The sequence below is a fragment of the Bufo bufo genome, chromosome 3, assembly GCF_905171765.1.
Source record: "Bufo bufo chromosome 3, aBufBuf1.1, whole genome shotgun sequence".
Lineage (NCBI taxonomy): Eukaryota > Metazoa > Chordata > Amphibia > Anura > Bufonidae > Bufo > Bufo bufo.
The window spans coordinates 124,405,424-124,424,066 of NC_053391.1; the positions used below are offsets into that span (position 1 = coordinate 124,405,424).

At 44.5% G+C, this 18,643-nt stretch overlaps 1 protein-coding gene across 2 annotated transcripts in view; it reads right to left on the bottom strand.

Moving 5' to 3' along the window:
• SLC43A2 (solute carrier family 43 member 2) overlaps window positions 1-14,154 on the bottom strand; it is a 108,007-nt gene extending 93,853 nt beyond the window's left edge. The window contains exon 1 of one of the 2 annotated variants that reach the window (XM_040423546.1): window positions 13,957-14,142. The gene's annotated coding sequence lies outside the window, so the exon portion shown is untranslated. Of the gene's footprint in view, window positions 1-13,956 lie in introns of both variants that reach the window. The other variant, XM_040423547.1, reaches the window with a different exon arrangement.
• Window positions 14,155-18,643: the final 4,489 nt, after the last annotated feature.

The window sequence follows — 18,643 nt, forward strand, 5'->3', positions numbered from 1 at the left end:
AGTGGTTTGCTCAGCTCTGGTAAAGAGGAAACAGAAATTTGCTTTATAATTCCCAGCAGTTTTGAAAGTATTTAAAGATGAGGGTCAGCCGGATATATACAAGACTCCTGAAGAAGCTATGTTGGCAATGGGCATCTCTAAACAGACATAACTTTCTTCCAGTGGGTTCTTATCTTCATCACCAGCTAGAAGACATCCATCTCAGCATGATCCAATCCCATCCAAGTCGTCCAGATCACCCAGAAGACGGAGGGAAGGAGATCAGGAAGACTCCGCTAGAGACTGAGACTGAGTGCTCTTATTTTGCTTTAGGCTCTCTTACTTCTATTTTATTTTACTTGCTGAATTTACCCTATATAACATTATGTTTGAATGTATATTCTGGGTTAGTTCAGATGCTCAGATAATGAGATAGGGTACAGATAATAACTGCAGTAGGTTAACAAGAGGGGGATTGTAAAAGGAAGGGAGAGGTTTAGTGGTCATTGAGGATGTATGCAGAAATGTTGAGGATTGTTTTAGGGCCGACTATTACCGCACACTAGGCTCAAAGGCGGAGCAGATATGGGGAAATTGTTAAAAGAACAGAAAGGAAAAGATAGGAGTAGAGATAGCGAAGTCTCTTTGAATGCGAGAAAAAAGTGAAGTCTAGAAGAAAATGCTTTAGTTGGAGAGATGGAAAGGAGGTTTCTGTTTTTTACTTTCTTATTTTTTTTTTGTGGTTAAGTTCTATTTTGGGGGAAGGAATGGGGGGGGGGGGGGGTGAGTTGTTTACAGCACTGGGGGGGACCCGAGGGAGGAGATTGAACAAGATGGTATCACATTATTTTAAAGGATAGTACATATAGTCACGTAGAATGTAAAAGATCTGAGATCATCTCATAAGAGTTTAATGGTACTCTAAAAAGGCTTAAAGCTGACATAGCACTATTACAAGAGACCCACTTAGAAGAAAGTGATTTCTGAAGGATGAAGAGATTATGGGTAGGTAAAGTTTTGGGTTCCTCGTCTGAAGGAAGGCAGGCAGGGGTGCTCCTCTTGCTACATAAAAAGTTACAATATAAGATACTTACTAGAGAAGATGATGGAAAAGGGCGACTAGCTAGAGTGACATTGGAAACGCCAGTGGGACTAATGGTAATATATAATGTATATGTACCAAATGCACAAGCTAATTCTTTCTTTCATGAACTAGAAGGACGTATTATGCAGGAGACGCAAGGCCCTGTGTTGGTGGGAGGAGACTTGAACACGGTAAATGTGGTCTCGGAGGACAGAAAGAGGACAAGAACTGATGTCAGGATGGGAGTTATGACATCTCCCCTTCTCCCCACCCTCCTGGAGGCCACTGGGCTTACTGATATCTGGAGGTACTTTAACCCCATGGAAAGGGAATTTACACAATTCTCACACTCTCAACAAGCTTGGTCACAGATTGATTATTTCTTAGGAACTAGTCACCTGATCCTGAGAGTACAGGAAGTGGAGATAGGGGAGATAGTGATCTCGGATCATGCTCCGGTAGTCCTGCAATTACAAGAAGCCAGCCCTAAAGGCCAATACTTTATATGGCGTCTGTCTGGATATCTAGCCACTAAAGAGGATTGTAAAAACAGACTTCTGGGGTAGTGGTGGGAATATATGGAGACTAATAAGCAACATAGGGACACCCTGGCTTTGTTTTGGGATGCTGTGAAGGCGGTGTTGAGAGGGAGAATAATCTCATATACGGTACCTCGGCCCAGAAAAAAGAGGCAAGAACTAAATTTCTAGAAGCCACTAGCTCCGTTAGAGGAGATTTTACACCGCATTTTTGCAGAATCCCACAAAACAAGGTTAAATGGGTGACAGCTAAGCACAACTTTGACCATTATTCAGAAAAGCTAGAAAGGATATATGCTGATCATACCTCAGCGTACTTCTTCAGGTACGGTAACAAGGCAGGCAAACTATTAGCCAGACTGGCAAAAGGGAGGAGACCTCAACAACCAATGCCAAGGTGGAGGCAGAGTGACAAATGACCCTAGAGACACTTTACTAATATTCAGGGACTACTATGAAAAATTATATACTCAGGACCCCTATGACATTCAAGGTGGAAAAGCTTTTTTAGATAACATATCCTTACTGAGGGTAGGGGTCCTCCTGATCTACCAATTCTTAATGCCCAAATCACTGAGCAAGAAATTCTGTCATTAAATCCTTGCATAACGGGGAAACCCCGCGCCCAGATGGATTCCCGGCTGAGTTTTATAAAGCACTTAGCACAGAATTAGTTGTCATTGTTATCATTATTTAATTCGATTCTGCAGGGTCAAAGTGTTATGCCATCAGGGGAAGTGGCGCACAGCAAACTTATACCCAAACCGGATAAGGATTTAACACATCCGGGATTTTATAGACCAATCTCCTTGATAAACCAAGATCTGAAGATCTTTGCTAAAATATTGGCCAATAGACTGGCGGACATCCTACCTAAATTAATTGGTCACCATCAAGTGGGATTTGTAAAAGGTCATTCAGCCACTATAAACATATGTACAGTATTGGCAGTACAGGATTGAGTAACAAGACAAAAACACCCTGAGGAAGGAGGACGTCAGTCTCTTTTGGCGATAGATGTCGAAAAGGCTTTTGATAATGTAAATTTGGAGTGGCTGGGGTTGGTTCTGGACCGGATGGGAATTAGGGGAGGCTTTCTTACCTTTGTTCAAGCAATATACACTTCACCCCAGGCTAGAATCTGCCTCCCTGGGTTCTGCTCCGATCCAACTTCAGAAAGGGACAAGACACCGCTCCCATTTGATATAGCATTGGAACCATTAGCCCTACATCTATTGAGGTCTAATATTTATGAAGGAATAAAAATAGGGAAAAAAGAGGTAAAAATAATCTGCTTGGAGGACGATATGTTAATATTTATGAATGATCTGACCAAAGATTTGGTAAAGGTGCTCGAGACCCTGAATGGGGTGAATGATTTCATGGGGCACAAAATAAATGTTACCAAACGCCAATTGTTGCAGATTGGGGGAGGAACATCACTGTTACAGGAAATAGATTCGATCTCAGTAGCGAGAGAATGTATAAAATATCTGGGGATAAAAATAGGGAGAAACCCTGCTATGATGTATAAACTAAATTATAACCCTTTGATAAACAAAATAGTACAGGAATTGCAGAGATGGAAAGACCTCCCATTGACCCTTCTGGGCAGGGCACAATTAGTGAAAATAACCAGCTTTGCTAGGTTATTATACCCAATGCAAACTATTCCTTTACTGCTGAAACATATTGATGCCTGTAAGCTACAAACAGCCTTTGTTGAATTCTTGTGGCAGAAAAAACGGCCTCGGATAGCATATAAAAAGTTATGTCTTCTAAAGTGGGAGGGAGGTCTACAACCAACTAATATCAGAGGATACAATTAGGCAGCAATATTTAGACACATTAGGGATTGGGTCTGGGGAACATCTAACTACTCAAGTAGGGATCTGGAACAGGAACTAGAGGCACCTTATGATTTGCAGGCCCTTTTGCATACCAAAAGGACATTGCTCCAGGAAGCGGCAAAAAATGTTTCATTAATTAGGGATACGTTGGCAACATGGAGTGATATCAGAAAGTTGTATAAACTTCCCATGTATATCTCGGCTTACAAGCCCCTAGGGCAGAACTCAATGCCGGAGAAGAATAACACCAGTGTAAAAGTACACTAAGACTCTCAGGGACATACTGGATCACTCAAGGGCAAACCTGATTTCTTGGGAGGAATTACAGAATAGGTTCCAGCTTTCGTCAAAGCATTATTTGCAGTTTCTACAAATGATGGCATTTTGTGCGGCCCAAGCCAGTTCCCTGGGGACAGAAAACAGTCTCATTCATTTTGAAGGGTTAATGGGCACTGAAACTAGAACTGATTCGCTTTATTCCATTTACAGAAGACTCTGTGATGCCCAACTTGGAGGGGTGGCGCAAAATGTCTTTAAAGGGGGGGAAGCCACATTAGAGGATAATACTATAACCTTTAAAATGGATAAGATTCGTTCATCTATTAACAACGAACAGTGGAGGGAAATCCAATTCAGAATAATTCATAAAGCAACATATGCCTTTGACCTGTCATATAGCAATGCTCCAGCTCACTATTTGAGAAATTGCCCTAAATGTGGGTTACGGAAAGCAGACTTATTACATGGGTTGTGGGGATCTGACCTTTTGAGATCCTTTTGGGGGCAAATATGTGATTGTGTTAAGACAACTTGGGAAGTTGAAGTTCGTGATGTGCCTCAACAATGTATCTTCCAGTACATTCCCAGAGATCAGGATACAGACTCAACAAACAGTGAGCATTAAGGCCCCTTTCACACGGGCGAGAATTCTGCACGGGTGCAATGCGTGAGGTGAACGCATTGCACCCGCACTGAATCCGGACCCATTCACTTCAATGGGGCTGTTCAGATGAGCGGTGATTTTCATGCATCACTTGTGCGTTGCGTGAAAATCGCAGCATGTTGTATAATCTGCGTTTTTCACGCAACGCAGGCCCCATAGAAATGAATGGGGATGCGTGAAAATCGCAAGCATCCGTAAGCAAGTGCGGATGCAAAGCGATTTTCATGCATGGTTGCTAAGGAGACGAGGGATGAGTGGGCTAGAACATCTTTGACCATTATTCAGAAAAGCTAGAAAGGATATATGCTGATCATACCTCAGCGAACTTCTTCAGGTACGGTAACAAGGCAGGCAAATTATTAGCCAGACTGGCAAAAGGGAGGAGACCTCAACAACCAATGCCAAGGTGGAGGCAGAGTGACAAATGACCCTAGAGACACTTTACTAATATTCAGGGACTACTATGAAAAATTATATACTCAGGACCCCTATGACATTCAAGGTGGAAAAGCTTTTTTAGATAACATATCCTTACTGAGGGTAGGGGTCCTCCTGATCTACCAATTCTTAATGCCCAAATCACTGAGCAAGAAATTCTGTCATTAAATCCTTGCATAACGGGGAAACCCCGCGCCCAGATGGATTCCCGGCTGAGTTTTATAAAGCACTTAGCACAGAATTAGTTGTCATTGTTATCACTATTTAATTCGATTCTGCAGGGTCAAAGTGTTATGCCATCAGGGACCCCATTTACTTTATTATTTTCCATTATAACATGGTTATAATGAAAAATAATAGCATTCTTTAATTCAGAATGCTAAGTAAAAGGTCCATTGTGGGGTTAAAAAAAAAAATCCACATCCACTTGATCGCGCAGCCGGGCTCGTCTTCTTTCTTCTTCTTCTTGCAGGACCTGGCTGGAAAAGGACCTTCGGTGACGTCATCGAGTCACCGAAGGTCCTTTTCCAGCCAGGTCCCGCAAGAAGAACAAAGAAGACGAGCCCGGCTGCGCGATCAAGTGGATGTGGATTTTTTTTTTTTAACCCCACAATGGACCTTTTACTTAGCATTATGAATTAAAGAATGCTATTATTTTCCATTATAACCATGTTATAATGGAAAATAATAAAATATACAGAACACCGATCCCAAACCCAAACTTCAGTGAAGAAGTCCGGGTTCGGGTCTGGGTACCACAGTCAGTTTTTTATCACGCGCGTGCAAAATGCATTGCACCCACGCGATAAAAACTGAACAACAGAACGCAATCTAAGTCAAAACTGACTGCAATTGCATACCTACTCGCACGATTTTCCCTGATGGCAGACGCAACGCATCCGGACCTAATCCGGACACGCTCGTGTGCAAGGGGTCTAAGGGACCACATATTTTGTTATCGGCAGCCAAAAAGTGTATTTTGAGAAAGTGCTTGCAACCCCAATTACCCTCTCTAGATTAAGTGATTGGAACAATGAAAAAGCTTATGTATATGGATAGACTAGATACTGAAAGAAACAAAGAAAAAGCCACAAAGAATTTCTTTAAAAAATGGAGAAAGTTTATTGAAAAGACGCTTACAGTACATGAAATCAGAGAGGTGATGAAACTATTTGTTGGAACTACTTGGTTTATGAAGGAACAAAGAGCCAATAGTTTAGGTAAACTGGCAGTTTAATCTCTGGATCCGGTCTCCTCACAGTGCTGTAGGTTTATGTTTTTGGGGGAGAGGGGAAGGGAAGGGTTTTACATATAAAAAATGGATCAGGGTGTGATTTATTTTATTTTATTTCAGCCAAGACAATCTAGGTGGAATACACGCCATTTTGAAAGTGTCTTGATCTTGATAAGATCTATCAACATTTTTGTTATCTGCTCTGTATATGGAAGTCAGATCTTTCTTTTCTTATATCAGATGTGAACCTGTTTCTGATCCGAATAAAAGTTTATTACAAAAAAAAAAGTCCTCCACCTTCACATAAAGCCTTGCTCCAGAAATAATATCTAGCTGCCGCCACGATATTAAAATGACAGCTTACATGCCTCCACGTGGAGTTCTTAGACTGCTTATTAAATCTTTCTTCTCCGCTCCTAAGAATCTACCGTCACTGTGTTACTCGGATGTGTATTGCCATGAAATACAGAAAAAACTGTAGATGTCTGAATTATTTACCACAACAAGCAAAGGTACAGACTCCTATGAGGGAAAATCAAACAGGCGACATGACAGGAATGTCTCACAGGCTCAACATCTGTCTACGTACTAAGCCTGTCTACCAGTCACTACTGAAAGGCTTTCCTAATAAGTCCAGGGTAAAACGAGCAAGGAAAATATGACAACCTAAGGCCTCTTTCACACTTGCGTTGTTGGGATCCGGCATGCACTTCCGTTGCCGGAGGTGCCTGCCGGATCCGGAAAAACGCAAGTGTACTGAAAGCATTTGAAGACGGAACCGTCTTCCAAATGCTTTCAGTGTTACTATGGCACCCAGGACGCTATTAAAGTCCTGGTTGCCATAGTAGGAGCGGGGAGCGGGGGAGAGGTATACTTACAGTCCGTGCGGCTCCCGGGGCGCTCCAGAATGACGTCAGAGCGCCCCATGCGCATGGATGACGTGATCACATGGATCACGTGATCCATGCGCTTGGGGCGCCCTGACGTCACTCTGGAGCGCCTGGGGAGCCGCACGGACGGTAAGTACACTGCTCCCCCGCTCCCCACTACACTTACCATGGCTGTCAGGACTTTAGCGTCCCGGCAGCCATGGTAACCACTCTGAAAAAGCTAAATGTCGGCTCCGGCAATGCGCCGAAACGACGTTTAGCTTAAGGCCGGATCCGGATCAATGCCTTCCAATGGGCATTAATTCCGGATCCGGCCTTGCGGCAAGTGTTCCGGATTTTTGGCCGGAGCAAAAAGCGCAGCATGCTGCGGTATTTTCTCCGGCCAACAAACGTTCCGTACCGGAACTGAAGACATCCTGATGCATCCTGAACGGATTTCACTCCATTCAGAATGCATTAGGATAATCCTGATCAGGATTCTTCCGGCATAGAGCCCCGACGACGGAACTCTATGCCGGAAGACAAGAACGCAGGTGTGAAAGAGCCCTAAGTATAGTAACAGCATAAAGGTAAACAGTAAAAAGTTTTACATAAATAAACTTGTGAGACTGAGGATATACAGTATACGTAAGCCAACGGCAAAAGCCTTTAGGGTGCTGTCACACATAGTTTTTGGTTAGAATTTTTTTTATCGCTTTTTTAGGCGTTTTGCCTTTATAGTGTGTTTTAGCACCTGGCGTTTTTAAAGGGGTTATCCGAGGCTTAAAGGGGTTGTCCACAGGGTGGATAAAAATCAATGATTTTTTTTAAAAAAAATTTTTGATTTAAATCAGATTTTTTTTATTTAAATCAGATTTTTTTTATTTAAGTCAGATTTTTTAATATAAAATGCTTTTTGAGGAAAATATATTACCATCCAAAGGTTATTTTATTATGAAATAAAGATTACTTTTTTAATTATGTAGAATAAGGCTGTATATGTTTAATTTTTTTTTTAAATTCCATTAATCCATTCACAATGTCATGCTCTTCCAGAGGTTTTTGTAAGATTACTGGGTAGTTTCTCTGCCTACAAAATATTATCACAGATGCTTGGTTTAATTTTGGAGTTCTCAAAACTGAATTTATAACATGAAAAGAGTTGAGAAAAAGATCTTAAAGAGGACCTTTTACTAGAATAAAAAATATAAACTAAGCATATAGACATGGAGAGCAGCGCCCAGGGATCTCACTGCACTTACTATTATACCTGGGCGCCGCTCCGTTCTCCCGGTATAGCCTCCGGTATCTTCATATGTTCGGCTCCACCCAGTTGAACCTGCCGCCGTCTCCTTCTCCCAGGCTGTAGTGCTCGCCAATCGCAGCGCTCAGCTCATAGCCTGAGAGGTTTTATTTTCTCTCAGGCTATGAGCTGAGCGCTGCGATTGGCCAGCGCTACAGCATGGGAGAAGGAGACGGCGGCAGGTTCAACTGGGTGGAGCCGAACATATGAAGATACCGGAGGCTATAACTGGAGAACGGAGCGGCGCCCAGGGATAACAGTAAGTGCAGGGAGATCCCTGGGCGCCACTGTATATGTCTGTATACTTAGTTTAGATTTTTTATTCTAGTGAAAGGTCCTCTTTAATCCTAACTTCTACAAACCTATAAATACAGAATCAACCCCTTCAGTGCTAAGTTTAAAGTTCAGTGAATATAAACAATATTTTTCTGATTGTTTGGAGTGGAATAGATCTGCACAAAAAGAAAGTGAAACTATATATCTTAAAATATATATATATATTTTCTTTAGCCAAATTAGTTAACAAACATGGATGTTTAAGCAAATAACATGCTGTAATGTTATTGTTTCAGTTGAATAAATCCTATTTAAATTGTTATTTTTAAAGGTAATGATTATTTTTCTCCTTCCTAAGTACAACAGAAAAATTGTCCAAATATGAATCTTTATGTAAAAAACTATGATTTAAATCAAATCCACCCTGGTTGTCCGGGTTCAGAGCTGAACCCGGACTTACCCATATTTTCTCCCAGGCAGCCCCCCTGATGCTAGCATCGGAGCATCTCGTGCTGTGATGCGCTTCCTTGCCCTGCGCTAAATCGCGCTGGGCACGGGCTCTTTTGTTTACAACAACACACTGCCGGGCGGAGGCTTTCGCCCGGCAGTGTGCTCGGTGAGGTCACCGGCTCTGATTGGCGTGCTTTAGCGCTGCCCTAGCCGTTTTACTGGCTAGGGCAGCACTAAAGCCCGCCCATCAGTGCCGGTGACGTCACCGGGCACACTGCTGGGCGGAAGAAGAGGCTTCGCTCGGCAGAAAGGGACCCGGTACGTTACTGACTGTAAGAAAACCGGCACTTCCGACTGGGATTTTCTCAATGGCAAAAGTGGCATAAGAATTGTCTGGTAAAGGTAGGAGAGGCACGAGTGTAAAATTTAGGGCACTGTTGTCCACACACACCAATCTTCCCAATCCCGGACAACCCCTTTAAATACTGATGTCCTATCCACTGGATAGGCCATCAGTATCTGATTGGTGGGGGTCAGACACCCGGGACCCCTACCGATCAGCTGTTTGAGAAGGCAGTGGCACTCATGGTACCGCCACAACCTTCTCTCAGCTTTACCTAGGCCAAATGATGACACGTTCATCGGTCACGTGGCCTAGGATCTGCTCAGTCCCATAGAAGTGAATGAGGCTGAGCTGCAATACCAAGTACAGCCACTATACAATGTACGGCGCTGTTCTTGGTGAGTACAGAGAAGGCCACAGGAGCACCAATGCCTTCTCAAACAGCAAATTGGTGGGGTCCCCTGCTGATCAGGTACTCGGAAAACGCTCGGAAAACACTCTGTAAACCTTTTTAATGTCAATTTTGGTATGCATTGTATATATTTGTTTATAGGAGAGTATATGTGCCCTCTGTAAACAGAGCATTATAAGGCTACTTTCACAAGTGCGTTTTTGCTGGATCCGTCATGAATCAGACAAAAAAAGGTTCCGTCATGATAATACAACCGTCTGGATCCAGTAGTATTATCTCTAAAATAGCCATGATGTGTCCGGCACTAAAACCATTGTAAGTAAATGGGCGCCGGATCAGTTTTCTTTTGTGTCCGAGAAAACGGATCCGTCACCATTGACTTACATTGTGTTTCTGGCGCACTCCGTTCAGTCCGGTTTTGTCCCCATTGACAATGAATGGGTAAAAAACTGAAGCGTTTTCCTCCGGCATTCAGATCTATGATAGATCTCAATACCGGAAAGGAAAAATGCTGATGTGAAAGTAGCATAAGGTAAAATTAAAAAATACAACACACACTGGCAATTGGTTTTTTCAAGCAAGCCAAAAAACACCCTCATATTGTTCTTCAGTATAGTATCTGCCATTTTTGTAGATACCACACTGACCCATTCATTTCTATGGGGTCATGTGCACATCCATATAATAATAATAATAGGCCTTTCGATTTATGGGAGCGAGAAAAACTTTAGCGGATGCATTTTCCTTTGTGCCTAAAACCTCTCAGCATTACTTCCAGGTGCAATGTCTGCAGAGAGCCTATTCTGGTGGTTCACACTTGGTACGTTGATTTTATGTAGAAGAGAACTAAGGGCACGGCCACTTGCAGGAGGAAGTATAAAGGAAAGGACTTTTTCTTTTCATCCCTGGTTTTGGCTTCCAAAACTGCATCAGGAAACCTGACCGTGTGGCCTGTGCTCTAACTGTCCCAGTTCATTGTAGGAGCTCAGCTGATCAGCCAAGGATGTGGCTCATTACAAGGCTGTTGGCTGTTTCCAAAGGCAGCAGAACTGTGATGGTAACCCCGGACTATAAGGCTATACTTATACATGGCAGAGATTTCAGTGACTGACACCATTCACTTACTGGAGCTTTAAGAAATCCATGTGCTTGCAGCCAAAACCACCCCATTCTGATGAAGGGAAATGATTTTCACCCCATAGCAATAGTAATTCCCTCTTAGTGCCCCCTAAAAGAGTTGTCTCACTTCAGACATTGGTGGCATATTGCTAGGATATGCCACCAATTTCAGATGTGGGTCCCGCACCTATCTCTAGAATGGATGCCCCAAAGCAGGCATCCTCAAACTGCGGCCCTCCAGCTGTTGCAAAACTACAACTCCCAGCATGCCCGAACAGCCTACAGCTATCGGCCTACAGCAGGGCATTGTGGGAGTTGTAGTTTTACAACAGCTGGAGGGACGCAGTTTGGGGATGCCTGCCCCAAAGAGAACAAGAGAGCACCATTCATACTCTGTGTGCTCTACATTTGTCGAAATGTCCATAGAAATTAATGAAGGGCGGCCGTGCATGTGCAGTGCACTCACGTTCACTTTGGGGGCTCCGTTCTAGAGATAGTTGCAGGACCTGCATCTGGCATTGTTGGCATAGCCTAGCAATATACCACCAATGTCTGAGATGAGACAACCCCTTTAGGGCTCATTCATACAACTGTATGGCTGCTGTGCCCACAAATAGTGATCCGCAATACACGTATACCGGCGGTTTGAACTGCGTGTCGCGGTGTGGACTCATTGACTTGAATGGGTCCACGAAGAGTGTTTCCATGGGCTTCCAATCCGCCCCACAAAAGAGAGGACATGTCGTATCTTTTGACGTATCTTGCAGATCGCAGACCTATTTAAGTCAATGGGTCCACACCACAGCACGGGGTTCACACGGCCGGTGCCCGTGTATTGCACACCACATGGGCACGGCGGCCATATGGACATTTGAATGAGCCCTTAAGGGAGCACTAAGAGAATAACTACTGTGTGGGGGAACTAGGGGGACAAAAACATGTGGGGATACTAAGTGGAGGGCACTAATGGAAAAAAATAAAATGTAACATTTTTGCAGACTTTGCTTACGCCCTGAGTCTCAGTGATGTCCTCTCTGCCAGATTTCAAGAAGATTGGGTATTTGGAGGTTGCACACTTTGATCAGTTTTGTCAAAGTAGGCAAAAAATAAGATTTTTCAATGTTAATTACTTTTACTGGGAAAACTAGAAATCACAAACTTAAAATAATATTAAAACAAGACACTAAGATTAATAGGTAGTATGATCGGCAAAACGTGTGTTATATTAATCCACTTTGAATGATGCAATCCCTTCTTTTGTTAGCTTGGTGACGACTTTTCTGTGATGCTCGACGACCCTCAACAAGAACTGTTTTTGTTGCTCGTCCCTGACCGATTCGTTACACTTTTTTATCAGAGCAATTCCTCTTTCTGCGGTATCACTGACCACCTTAAGAGCGTTCACATGGCTTATTCTGCAGTATTCTGTCACGTTGTGGACCCCAAACAATTCAAAGAACGTCTTTGTTTTATTAGTAACAAAATGGTTCAGGTCTTTTCCTTCAAAAACTAGGTTTTCACCCTCTAATTGTTTCATTTCCTTTTTCTTTGCACGTTTTTAGTCATATTTTGCTTAACAGCTTGAGTAATACGTTTGTCCAAAAAAGCCAATCCTACGTTTGTTTTAGCAACTGGGAGAGCACTTTCTTTTGACGTCTGCATCTGGGTAGGTTCTCAGAAGCTGTAGACATATCCAAATCATTCTTTGGAGACCATCGACTTACAATTGCCTTGTGCAAAAAATGAACATTTAGGAGGCTGACAAAATGTGCAACCTGTATCATTCCTTTCAATTCTCGTTGAGGAATATTCAACTGTTTAGTGAAGAGGACAATTTTAAGTGCATATATTGCCTTTGCCATCCACCTTGCTTGATGCAGAGCCCCTGGGATCCTTAAGTCGTTTTTAGACCAACCTCTTAGGTACAGGAGGGAGAGGAGTAATAAAGGTGATCAATGTGTGCAACCCCTAAATATTATCCAATCTTCTTGAAATTTGGCATAGATATCTTTTACATCACTGAAACTCGGGGCATAAGCAAAGTCATATGAAAATTAGATATTTGGAAAAATTAAACACCCTAGAGGGCACTCGTGACATTTCTTCATGAGGCCCACCAATGAGGTAAAACGACCCTGGTGACGCCTCTCAGTACTGGGGCAGTGGAGCACAATATCTACTTTCTTTACTGACTAGAAACCATTAGACAGTCTGAGGTAATACTTCGCCACAGCTTTGAAAACGTGTTTCCTTCCAGCATGCGAGGTTGTGGCCACACATGAGAAGAAGCCGCGCAGCTCTGGTCCCAGAAGGACAGCCCTCCTGTCAAGCACAGTCACCGCCGGCTTCCCGGACTAGCGCGTAGCGCCCGGCTCTGCAGAAAGGAGCAAATGAGCGCGCTCTGGAGAGATCGACTCCGCCCCGCGAGCAGGGATTGGTCGTCTAAAACCAACAGCCTTCCTCTGATTGGCCGGTGAGTTGAAGCCGGGCAAGGGGTGGGGGGGACAGGTGTCAGAGAAGCCGGTTTGAACCGGCAGGCGCGAGGCTGCGGCTCTGCGGAAGAAGTGCTCGCGAGGGGGAGACGGGAGAGCGCGGGCGGGCACGGCGGAGGAGGGGGGTTGTATGAGCTGCTGGGCGCTGACGACGGGAAAAAGAGAGGAACATGGGGGGCTGTGTCACCGACGGGAAGCTGGGGGAACAGCTGTCATACACGGGGACACACGTTACGGGTCACAGGTTCGGAGTTGTCAATAATGACGGAGACGGAACCCTAATGTACAGCATATGTATGTGTGGAAACAATAGGGCGCAAGTGCGCGACATGTCAGAAGAGGGGGTCGTCCCGGACGGAAGACGAGGGGGACAGGACAGGGGTCTATAGAATGCAATAGTCGTTACCTGTACAGCCGGTGTAATGGAGAATACACTTGTACTGGAACCACCCGGTGCCAACTACAGTGTGTGAGAAATAGTGCGCGACATTTAGTAGAGAAGTGTCGCACACAGCTGTTCCTGGTGAGGAGGACTGGAACGCTCCGTGTACACGACCCCCTATTACCCAGCGCAGCCCGAGCCCCGCTCCGTGTACGGGACAGCAGCTGTTGTCACCTCACTTACCGGGCTAGTAGACTCCAGTGACAGGGGATGCTGCCGGCGATGTTCGGTGCGGGTCCCGGGGCTGCCTCCTATTCCTTACTTGCCTTTGGACCGGATCGGTTCCGGTACCGCAGCCCCTTCTCGTCCTTTTCGGGCCCGACCGACTTGTTTTCTCATTGCGCTTTATTCAGGTCCTTTTTATTGCGGAGCTTCTGAGAAAAACAGTGCTCGACGCTGATTGGCTGACAGGGGCTAGAGACAGAATCCAGCCAATCAGAGGGCGGCTGGATAGAGAGAAGTGATCAGATACATATAGTAAGCAGAGAGGGAGAGGAGCGAGGAGGAGAAGGAGGCATCCGCCCAGGGGGGCACATACCTGCCCGCACCCAGTGACCAGCAGAGGTGGGGGTGGCACTGCTCTGAGATGTTGTCTCCAGAAGGACATATGGACACTTCTAGACAGCCATTGTTATTTTGTCATCTCAAAAGGAAACCTGATCCATGGACCGCAGCCAATGGCAAAACACAGCCGGGACAAAGAGGACAGACAGCAGCTGGAGACCCTCACCCACCCAGCAGCCGGGACACAGCTCCTCTGTCCATGCCTTTATACAATCATCCTGAACTTGTGAGATATGCCGGCCATAAACGTGTCAGTCCACCTGCAGTGTGACCAGTGGTCCGGTACTTACACCCCGGAAGATATCCAGTCATTTATAGGGGCGCATATGTTGTCAATGTGTATTTTCTGGATATAGCATTCAGGCCAAATGTCATATCGAAGAAGCCCCTGGATGACTTCTGACAAGTATGATTTACACTGCTTTTGCACAGTCAGTGTTTGATCAGTGATTTTCATTAGGGATGAGCGAACCCAAACTTTTCGGGTTCGGGTGGTGTAGGAACTCCGCTATGGATTCCGTTATAACCGATTTCGTAGACAGAATGCAAAATGGAAGCCTTTAAGGGGCGCCCCGTTTTGATCCGTCATAATAGAAGTCTATGGGCAAGCATAAAAGATACGTCTGGTTTCCGTTATGCAGGACTTTGTTTTCAGTCCTGCGTAACGGAAACCAGACGGATCCGTCGTGTTTCGCCATAGACTTCTATAATGACGGAATGCCCCGTAAAGGCTTCCGCTTTGCATTCCACCTACAAAGTTCGTTATAACGGAATCCATAATAGAACTCCTAGACCCACCAAACCGGTAACGTTCCAAAATCAGCAGTAGAGGTTACCCAGAGATATGGTATACGGTGCATTCACCCGACTGTATGTATTTTGTGGTCTGCAAAACAAGCATCCACAAAAAATACGAATGACGTCCGTGTTGCATCCTTTTTTTTTTTTTGAGGGCCCATTGTAACAATGCCTATCCTTGTCCACAAAATGGACAAGAATAGAACATGTTCTTTCTTTTTTTTTTGCGGAGATGTGGACCGGACAGACGGATGCAGACAGCAAGCACGCATTTTTTGCGGATTCGTTAAAATGAACGGGTCCACATCCGATCCGCATTTTTTACGGAGAGGACGCGGACTAAAAATACGGTCATGTGAACGAGGCCTAAGGGAAAGATTTGCACCTGTCCTGTGTTTTGGACCTGCGCTTAGTTTTGGCTCCTAAGTAATGTTGGAAATCACTGATCAAACACTGACTGTGTGAAAGCCGATCCACAAAATACAGATGGGGTACATGTACGTCCCGCAATTTGCACGGAACCCACTGTAAAAAAAAAAGCATATTCTTGTCCGCAAAACAGACAAGAATAGGACAGGTTCTATAATTTGCTGTCCAGTCACACTGTTGCAGACAGCATGCCAATGACATTGCTCTGCTGTCCGTTTTTTTTTTTTTTGCGGATCCATAGAAATGAATGGGTCCATGTGCGATCTGCAAAAAAATGCAGATCGGACCAAAAATACGATTGTGTAACAGGCTGTGTGCGGCACGTGTCCGGCATGCCTGATCCGGCACAAATGCTGGGTTTTGGTCGGGTAGAAACCATTGCATGCAACAGTTTTTGCCTGGCTGAAACCCAGCATCTATGCCGGAAATCAGCCAGATCCAGCAGGCTTCTCTCTGCCGGAACAGCCCGCAGGATCCTCTGCCGCGGATGTGAACGTACCCTCCGTCGAAGAGACTCGATGGGGCTTTGGAGTGGTGCCGAACGTGACTGGTTTATCAAAGATTTCTGACAGTTCCAGGCAACAAAGTATCAGAAGATGATGGCTGATCTGGTGTTCCAAGGCCGCGGCCGTTATTCTCGAATCTCTGCAGATTCCACATGAAAAATGTGAATCAAAGTTCAATTCGTGTGAATGGTGCTTTGAACAGAACTGAGGGCATGAGGTTTTCTGTGGGTTTGAGGGAACGCTGCAGATTTACGGAGGGTCTCGACCTTCTACACTGCAAGTGGTGAACTCCATTCAGGGAAAAATACACAAGCGGCTTTTACAACAGATTCATGGAAATATTCGCTGTAGATTTTACGTCTGCATTTGAACTCAGTCCAAAGCAACTTTACCTTGGCAGTATTTAGGTCAGCATTTGTAAGCCATGACACGGAGCAGGTAGAAATCTTTGTTTGTGTCGCTGTCACTCCTAGTTTTGTCTTACAGATACTGCCATGTGAAAGTGGCCAAAAACTAGGTCAGATTCATCCACAGGGAGTGCGGCCTGTTGGTAAATCTGTCAGATGCTGCGCTAAACTCAGGCATAGGGTTCGCATGGTGCGCTAATATTGATGAATCTTCCCTAACAGTAGGCGGGGGGGATATGGAACACCTACATTCACATGGCTGTGGATTTGAACCCTTAATAAAACGTCCTAGGAAATCACAGATTTAAGGGGTTGTCAAAGAATTGGGGGGGAGGGGGGTTGACAAACTCGGCCGGACCTGTAAAAGAGATATTACCTGCCTGGTGCCAGCTCCCTGCACCTTCTCCAGCAGGCCTGCATTGCTCCGCTGGGCTCCCTCGATGTCAACATCCGGTTTGTCCTGGCCGCGGCAGAGATCATATCCCCTTACATCATGTGACCATTTGTCATGGTGTAAGGGTTGGTCACCGCCCCCACATTCTTGCACTACCCCTTTAAGGCCTCATTCACATGTAAGTCAATTGTCTGTGTTCTCCACGGACAGCACACGGATCCATTGGTTTTAATGTGTTTGTTTACACATCAGTGTTTTTCCAATGACTGGGTTTATGGAAAAACCACAGAGGTGGACCAACCACATCACCTGTAGGTTTGCAAAAACCACGAACACAACACTGATGCCATCCGTGTTTGATCCGTGGTTTTCACAGACCATTGGCAGCAGACGCTCTTGAAATAAATTTTCAGCCTAGCAGTGTCCATGGAATACGGATGACATGGAGGGCCAAGAATGGACACACGGACATCTTCAGGGATGAACCACTGACCACGAGGCCTCAAGCAGAGACCAATAATGAATTTGATGAAACAGTTTTTGATGTTGAAACGGGTCCACCGCCCCCTGCATAGATTCCGGCAATGCTTGCAGATAGGGACGCACCTGCCTGGCTGCTTGGAATAAATAGTCTTGACCAATAGTTCCCTGCACCCAAACTGCAGCTATTTTCTGTTTGCCCTTTAGAAATATTTGCCTTGGATGACCCAGCACGCCCACAGCTTTACAACATCACAATATGTGTAGGTTCTTGCAGATTGTTCTGATTAATAAATAACGATGAGACTTGGCGTAAACATTATAAATGTAATGATATCTGGCAGTCTCTTCCTCAGCACATTTACTGGTGATCACATGTTTAAAGGGAGGTCTTAAATAGCCGATCTGACACCCTCCACCGATTAACCATTACCTTCAGCCTCCAGTGCTTGAAGCCCAGCTCGAATTTAAAGTACAGTGGCTTTGTCATGTTACTGGAGCTTGGCCACCTCTGAAGTGACTGGAAGCTGAGCTGCAGTACCCTGCATGGACACTACACTTCGAATGGAGCTGTGTTTCCTGCTGCGTTCAAAGTGTTAATTTCTGCATAGGTGGCTGCAGGAAACATCTGATTGTTGGGGTGCACGTCTTGGATCCCCACCTATCAGATATTGATAACCTATCCTGGTCATCAAATCTCCTTCCTCCATACCTTGTAGATTGTAAACCTTCATGGGCAGGGCCCTCTCTACTTCTGTACCAGTTTGTAACTCATATTGTGCTTAGTGCAATTGTCTGTATTATGTATGTGCACCCCTTATCGTATGTACAGCGCAAATGGAATGATTGGCGCTTTAATAAATAATATCAGGAGCCTGGAAAACCCCTTTAAACACTGTGTCCATCTTTGCTACTAATTTATAAAAAAAAAAAGTTTTTTTTTTTCTACAGCTACCATACAGACCTATGTGTCTCCATTGTAACAGACAACCACAAACCTTGTATAGTCTGATTCTGCAGTCATACTCCCATCTATTTGTCCTTTACTGCTTGCTAACCTAGCAGATAGATGTTCAGTTATGTTCAAAATAATAGCAGTCAGACATCACTAACCTGATCAATCACTGTTTTTGGCAGAAATGATATTTCTACATGGCAAAAAATTTACTAGCAGGTGTAGTAGAGTAATAGAAATCCAACAGTCATGACATGCATGCTGCTGATTCTCTGTAATTCAACCACTTATTCAAAGGGGCATGTTCAAAATAATAGCAGTGTGGAGTTCAATGGGT